Below are 8,850 nucleotides of genomic sequence, written 5' to 3' on the forward strand. Positions count from 1 at the left end.
AAATCTTATAAACAAGGTACAAAATGGAATTTGAACCTCTTTGTCATTGTTCAAAAATGGGAAGAGAGCTACAGGTGACTTACACATTCACACACTAGATAGCCCCTTAATGAGTCCGGTAAATACAATTATTCTGATGGTCTTTAAATTTACAACTACCCTTAGATATCATTTGCGTTTTTAGATGTTAGTGACATGAAAACAATTTCCGTTTAACTGGAAAAAACTAAATTACAAAAATAAAGTTTATATATCTAAATATAATCGATTTACAATAGCCATTCTTGGTACATTAAATAAGTTGTAATAATAAACATGAACTATAACTTTAGGTGCACACTAAAAGGTTCCCTGGCTTTATCTCCAAGAGGTTTGTAGACTTTTAGAGCTGGATGGAGCCAGGAGATCATCTTTGCTCTGCTTATTTTACAGGCAAGGAAACTGTGGTCCCCACTGCCACACCAATACTCTTTCATTTCATTGGGCAGCCTTAGACAACATTTGAAAGGATAATTGTTTTTCTGAATGCTCAAAGAACCATCATCTTGCTATTACTTTTTTACAAAAGGAAGAAATCTGCCATGAGATATTTTATTTTTTCACTGAAAGTACGAATAATGACTTAATTTTACTAATTGTTTTTGCTTCTTATGCTTTTAATACTATGATGATAAGCCTGTTCTACAGAGACTAATAAAAGGATAGGGCACTTCTCTAAATTTCTGAGGGACCTATAGGGAACTCAAAATTCCCTCATTTTAAAGTCCCGGAGCCTACCAAGAATACAGAGTGGAAGAGGGCACAAATTAATTCTCAATAGCAAAAAGTGATTAGTAAATTATCCATGGATAATAGTTCTATGAGATGTAATTTCAAAGTTTGGGTGCTCAGCATATATAGCTTACATTTTGAGGTTGAATGAAAGAAATACAGGTTTTCCCCGCTATCCAAAAGTAGAACATTCCTATGAAAACCTTTTGTAAGCCAAAATGGCATAAAATAAAGACACAATTACCATCAGTTTATACGGGAAAAATTTTTGAGCGTTCTCAGACCCAAAAAATAACCTACCAAATCATACCACATACCACATAAAACCTAAAACAACACTAACATATACTAAAAGCAGGAATGATATAAATACACAGTCTATATGAAGTAGAAATAATGTATGTAGAGTGTAGTAAAACATCCAGTTTTATGCTAAGTCTAACACCCTTACATGCTCATTTAGGCTTTTCTGATACTTTAGGACACATCTTGCTAATGGACGCACAAAATCAAAATAAATCGAGATAACACACAGATGCTCATAGACACAGTTTAAAGTTACGACTGCTTGATGCTGAGATGCTGAGTGTAGTTCTGGGGGAAGGCGCTTGGCAATGCCACTCTGACTGCTCTGGGTTTGAACTGCCTCTTTAATGGCTGCTGCAAAACAAACGCTGAACGCTATTGCCACTTTTCACCTTTTTTGGTAAAAGCAAAAATCCTCTTGGGATTTCTTTCGGTTAGTGAAAACAGGTACTAATGGAGGTCTTTCATAAAATCGAAGTGGTGTAAAGCGAACTTTCAAAAAGCAGGGTATACCAGTATACCTAAATGCTATACTTTGTCACAAAATTCATTCAGCAAGTATTTTTTTGAGCATCTTCTCTAATGTAGGCACTAGTCGACTAGGGATGCAGCAGTGAACCATGCAAATACGCCTTCACTCTCTCAGGAAGAGGTAGTCAATAAATAAAATAATAGAGATGGTGACCAAAAAAAAAAAAAACCAAACCTGTTGCCATCAAATCATTTCCGACTCTCAGTGGCCTATAGGACAGCATAGAACTGCCCCATAGTTTCCAAGGAATGCCTGGTGGATTTGAACTGCTGACCTTTTGGTTAGCAGCCATAGCTCTTAACCACCACGGTTTCCATAAGATGGTGACAGTACCCGTTGAAATCCATTGCCATCGAGTTGATTCCGACTCATAGTGAGAGGGGCAGGGCATGCTGAGATGGGGGTGAGTTTTCAGTTATAAATGGGCATGTTAGGGAAATACCTAGAGGAGGTGGAGACAGAGGGAAGATCAAATGCAGAGGCCTGAGGGGAATGATAGAAAGTGTGATCAGGGGTAAGGGGATGGCGTGGTGCTGGGGAGATGCAGATTGCAGGTAGTTTTGTACGGACTTTGTCTTTGGCCTCCAGTGACAGGGAAGACATGGAAGGGTTGTTACCAGAGGAGTGACATGAACAGACGGAAATGCTAAATTAAATAGACTCAGCATGGGCTTTACTAATGATGACACTATTCCATTTGACTCTTTTTAATAGCATACCCAAAACCAAACCAAACTCATTGTCATCGAGTTGATTCTCACTCATAGTGACCCTGTAAGTAAGAGCAGAACTGCCCTATAGGGTTTCCAAGGCTGTTACCTTTACAGGAGCAGATCGCCACATCTTTCTCCCACAGAGCTGTGGGAGGGTTCAAGTCCTTGACCTTTTGATTAGCAGCCAAGCTCTTAACCACTGCGCTACTAGGGCTCCTTTTTGCAAGTCCAGTTTAACTCGGATTGGTAGGTTCGAACCACCAACCTTACCAGCTGACCTTTCATTTAGCAGCTGAGTGCTTTAACCACTGTGCCACCAGGGCTCCTTAATTTAAATGAATGAAAGAAGCAGTTAAATATGCTGAGATGCATTTTCCGATGTAGTTTACAAAAGATATAAGAAGTTAAAAGTACCTCCAAATTATTATATACTAAAAGTACACATTTTTCCTACAACTTAACAAAAAGACAAACAACCCAATTTAAACATAGGCAAAGGACTTGAATAGACATTTCTCTAATGAAGATGTGTTGTTGTTGCTAGGTGCTATCCAGTCAGTTTTGACTCATAGCACCCCATGTACAACAGAAGGAAACACTGCCCGGTCCTGCGCTATCCTCACAGTCATTGTTATGTTTGAGCCCATTGTTGCTGCCACTGTGTCAGTCCATCTCCTTGAGGGTCTTCCTCTTTTTCAGTGACCTCCACTTTACCAAGCGTGATGTCCTTCTCTAGGGACTGATCCTATCCCCCAAAGTATGTGAGAGAAAGTCTCGCCGTCCTCACTTCTAAGGAGCATTTTGGCTGTACTTCTTCCAAAACAGATATGTTTGTTCTTCTGGTATATTTAATATTCTTTGCTAACACCATAATTCAAAGGCATCAATTCTTCAGTCTTCCATATTCGTTGTCCAGCTTTCATATGTATATGAAGCTATTGAAAATACTATGGCTTGGGTTAGGCACACCTTAGTCCTCAAAGTGACATCTTTGCTTTTTAACACTTTAAAGAGGTCTTTTGCAGCAGATTTTTGCCCAACGCAACTCGTCGTTTGATTTCTTGACTCCTGCTTCCATGGGTGTTGATTGTGGATCCAAGTAAAATGAAATCCTTGACAACTTTAATCTTTTCTCTGTTTATCATGAAACATCATGGTCCAGTTGTGAGGATTTTTGTTTTCTCCAGGTTGCGGCGTAATGAAGATATACAAATGGTCAATAAATACGTGAAAAGATATCCAACATCATTAGCCATTAAAAGAAAATCTGTTGCTGTCAAGTCGATTCTAACTCACAGCAACTCTATAGGAAAGTAGAACTGCCCCATAAGGTTTCCAAGGAGCAGCTAGTGGATACAAACTGCTAACCTTTCAGTTAGCAGCCCTGCTTTTAACCACTGCACCACCACGGCTCCCATTAGCCTTTATGGAAATGCAAATCAAAACCACAATGAGATTACCACTTCACACCCACTAGGATGTCTATTATCAGAAAAACAGAAAATAACAAGAGTTGGCAAAGATGTAGAAAAATTGGAACTGTTGTGTATTGCCAATGGAAACGTAAAATGGTGCAGGCACTGCGGAAAACAGTTTGGCAGTTCCTCAAAATGTTAAATGTACAACTAGAGTATGACTCAGTAATTCCACTCCTAAGTATATACCCAAAAGAAGTGAAATCAGAGACTTAAACAGATGCTTGTACACCAGTATTCATTGCAGCATTATTCACAATAGCCAAAAGGTAGAAAAAACCCAAGTGTCCATCAATAGGTGAAAGGATAGACAAATGTGTTATACACGTACAATGGAATATTATTCAGCTATAAAGAAAAATGAAGTTCGGATGCATGCTACAACATGGTAGAACCTTGAAATCATTATGCTGAGTAAAACAAGTCAGACACAAAAGAACCAATAGTGAATGATTCCACTTATATGAAATATCTAGAATAGACAAACACATAGAGACAAAAGTTTATTAGTTATTTCCAGGGACTGGGGATAGGAGAGAGGAATGGGGAATTATTCTTAAGGGGCACTGAGTATCTGTTTGGAGTGATGAGAAGCTTTCAGAACTAGATGGTGGTGGTTGTTGTACAACATGGTGAAGGTAATTAAAGTCACTGAATTGTACACTTAAAAAATTATTAAAATGACAATTTTATGTTATATATATTTTAGGACAATAATATTTTTAAAAAAAGAACACGTTTTCCAATATAAAAACAGAAAAGTCCAGTTGAAAGGGGTGAATGTACCAAGCAGTCAGTAAAACTACAAACTTTAAAATCAAGAGACCTGGCGTCATGGTTTGAATTATGTCTCCCCAAAAACGTGTGTATCAATTTGGCTGGGCCATGATTCCCAGAAATGTGTGGTTGGCCTCCATTTTGTGATTATAATTTTATGTTAAAGAGGATTAGGGTAGGATTGTTGCACCACCTTTTATCTTTCAAGAGATGAAAGGAAAGGGAAGCAGGCAGAGAGTTGGGGACCTCATGCCATCAAGAAAGCAATGCCGGGAGCAGAGCACATCCTTTGGACCGGGGGTCCCTGTGCAGAGAAGCTCCTAGTCCGGGGGAACACTGAAGAGAAGAAGGCCGACAGAGAGAAAAAGCCTTCCCTTGGAGCTGACGTCCTGAATTTGGACTTTTAGCCTACTTTGACTGTGAGGAAATAAACTTCTCTTGGTTAAAATCATCCACTTGTGGTATTCTGTTATAGCAGCACTAGATGACTAAGACACCTGGGTTCCAGTTCCAGCTAGGCCTCTGAGTAGCTGTGTGATCTTGGGCAACCTACTTATCTTTTCATGCTTGAGTTTCCTCGTATATAAAATGATACATGCTTCACAGGGTTGTTGAGAAGATTTGATGAGGTAATGAATAAGCAAAGCGTACAGTGCTTGGCACATAGTAAGAGCTCAGTAAATATTAGTCTTCATTAGATACACCCAGCAATTTAATGAACTTAAGCAAATCTATGACTGGATTGCTAAATAATAAATACTATTCAGGGAACTATGACTATACATATTTTGTAAATTGTCAATGATTTGTTCATGGTAAGATGTCAATCTGGAAACCAAGTGAAACAATGGAAACAGCCTGAACAGGAGTGTGCATACTCTACCTAGCCCCAGCACGGTCACTATAACCAGCTGCGTGGTCTCTCTGGACATCAGTTCCCTCATTTATAAACCAAGCAAAGCAGACTGGAAGATTTGAAAGATACCCCAGGGACAAACTTCTATGAGTGTCTTCTTTGCTGACTCCTAGACTGCAAATGGGAGACATTGATAAAATTTGAAATAATTGTTATTTATATTCGCCTTTTATTTGTTTTAGTTAAAACTTTGCATTAGAGTCTCAAAGCATTTTACAATTATCACAAACTTGAAATTTGAGCTGGTATATTAAACCAAAAAAATCAAACCAGTTGCCATCAAGTCAACTCAACTCATGGCGACCTCATGTGTGTCAGAGTAGAGCTGTGCTCTGTAGGACTTTCAAAAGTTGATTTTTCAGAAATAGATGGACAAGACTTTCTTCCCAGATGCCTCTGGGTGGACTTGAACCACCAAACATTACAATTAGCAGCCGAGTGAGTGAAACATTAGCACCACTCATGGACTACAGTATATTAAAGGTTTTAAAATTTAAATGGTACAAAATAGTCTCTTTACATAAGATTTAGATACCACAATATGCTAAAAGTTTTCAAGTAAATGGTATCTATTTGAGTCATCTGGTCCTCGACTTCATGAGTGTCTGACTTCACATGAATTATGTAACTGCTGTAGAATAAGATGTGCCAACTAGAAAGTTGCAAGAAAACCAGAATCATGTGGCTAATAGAAAGATATCAGGGCTATCCTGATAACTAAAATATTTTCCAGATGAAGATTGGTAACACTAAAACTTACCTTACACAAAAGAAATAACTGTCATATCCATGTAATATCAAATCTACAGGAGTCCAGTACATTCACTATTAACCATATATGACAAACTGTTGACCTATTTGTAGCAAATGCTTCCATGCTAGAACTAAGTACTCGGTGATAGAACTAATTTTTAATGCATTGTTTTCATAATTGTCTATTTATATTTCTGTCTCCCCCATTAGATTACACCAGTTAAAAAACCAGTTGCTGTGGAGTCAACTCCAACTTGTGGCAACTCCATGTGTGTCAGAGGAGAACTGTGCTCCATGGGGTTTTCAATGGCTGATTTTTCAGGAGTAGATTACCAGGCCTTTCTTCCAAGGTCTCTATGAGTGGACTCAAACCTCCAACCTTTTGGTTAGCAGCTGAGTGCGTTAAGCATTTGCACCACACAGGGACTCCAATCTAGATTATAAACTCCTTGAAAAGAGGATCTCACACGTTACTCAACTTATGTTGCTTAAGCTCAAATGAAACACTTCCTTTTCCTGACTTCAATCTTACCTGCCCTCCAACTCCAGTAATGCAAACATGGAGTGATGTTTGCCCCAAAGCGAACAAGCAGAAAAATTCCATAAAGCATCAGTCATTGAGGAAAAAGTTCTACCTATTTGCAAGAAGCTTAGGTTCAGAAATACTATGAGGAAGCATTTAAATTCCTGAAGGAACCAGCCCCTTTGCAACTTGATAAGGTAGACTTCACGAAAGTAAACTGCTTCGAAAACAATTTTATTGTGTTAAAAATAGTGAATTTATCAGCTATTAATGGGACTTGAGAAGAATCCCCATCAAGCAGAAGAAACAAGTTGAGTAATGAGTTTATAAACTCTACATGATCATGCATTGTAAGTGTCTGGCCAGTATCGCAGCACCTGATAGGAAAAACTGATGACAATATTTACACCATTCTGAATTACCACAGCCAAGACTGATATGAAAAACTAAACTGATAATGACCTCATAAATTTTCCCCTGCTACTTGTGCCACGATCAGCTCTCTCAGAGCTGATCTGAATTCCTTGAGGGCGAGGACCAAGACATACTCGACTATTCCAGGACCTGTGTACTGTCTTCCATCAACATTCACTGAGGCTCCAGCACTGCTGAGGAGCAAGACAAATGCTCAGTAATGAAACTTACTGCACAACCTGGCACTCACTGAATAATTCTTGATTTTGAGAGCAAGATCTCAAAATCAAGTAGAGACTGTGATAACAGATTTTATTCGCCCAGAGCCTTCTTGGCAGACCAGTTGCCGTCAAGTGGATTCTGACTCATAGAGTAGAACTGTGTTTCACAGGGTTTTCAATGGGTGATTTTTTTTTTTTTTTTTGCAAGTAGATCACCAGGCTTTTCTTCTGAGGCACCTCTGGGTGGACTCAAACCTCCAACCTTTCGGTTAGCAGGCAAGTACATTAACCATTTGTACCACCCAGGGACTCCTCTTCTTGGCGTAACACCCAAAAACAAAAATTTTTTTAGGGAGTAAATTAATTTGCAGGGCTCTGTTTTCTACATGACTGTCACTATTGCCGGCACTGTTAGTAAACACTATCAAGATTCATCAGTGATCTAAACTAAGATCCTAAACTGGTTTTAGAGCCACTGAGCAAGTTTTCTATGGCCCGTAGATTTAATTTTATGTTCAGGTACTTTTCACCCTAACTCAACAGTATATTGTACAATTGCTTCTGTTTAGTGAATCAGGAGTATGTCAAAAACAGATTTCATACTCATGTTTACAGTTGCCAAGCCTAAGGCTGCGTAGTCTATTTCTCTATTTTAATATTTCATGTTTCCTAATCCATTTCCTGATTAGTTAGGCCTTGCACAAAGGTCAGAATTTCTTATTCTCCATAACTCCTAGCAATATCGAAATGTACCAGATGCTTAATAAATATTTTTTACTTTATTTAGAAGGTGGTATTAGGCTACTAGCAAAATCTTCCTAGTCCAAATATAAGCACCATCAAAAAGTGTCCTCTAGGACTTATCAAATGACTATGATCCGGAAAAGCACATAGAGATACAAGAGATCATAGGCCTGTGCTGGCCAACATGGTTGTCACGTGTAACTATTTAAATTATTTAAAATTAAATAAAATTAAAAATCCAATTCCTCAGTCACATTAACTACATTTTAACTGCTCCATAACCACATGTGGCTATTGACTCACATATTGGACAATGCAGAACTGAACATTTCCATCATTGCAGAAAGTTCTTTGGGGCAGCATCGTTAAAGGCTATTTTGAAGGGACAACTTACACCAAGGAAGAAACCGTAGTCTATATATGGCTCAACAGCCAGACTAAATGGAAAGCCGAGCACAGTAACAGGAGTAAAAGTGTGCGTGCATGTACGTATTTACATCATTTATTTATAGACATACAGACACACAGTCAACTCCCAATTCATCCATTTATCTACTCAACAAATATTTATTGAACATCTGCTATGTACCAAGTATTGTACTATGTACAGGGAATATGGAAATGAATAACACGTCCTGGGACTCCAGGAGTTTGCAGTTTGGAGAGAAAGACAAGCTATAACCAGTTGCAAAGGACACTTAGGGA

Source organism: Trichechus manatus, unplaced genomic scaffold, assembly GCF_000243295.1.
Source record: "Trichechus manatus latirostris isolate Lorelei unplaced genomic scaffold, TriManLat1.0 scaffold00039, whole genome shotgun sequence".
In the NCBI taxonomy this organism is placed as follows: domain Eukaryota; kingdom Metazoa; phylum Chordata; class Mammalia; order Sirenia; family Trichechidae; genus Trichechus; species Trichechus manatus.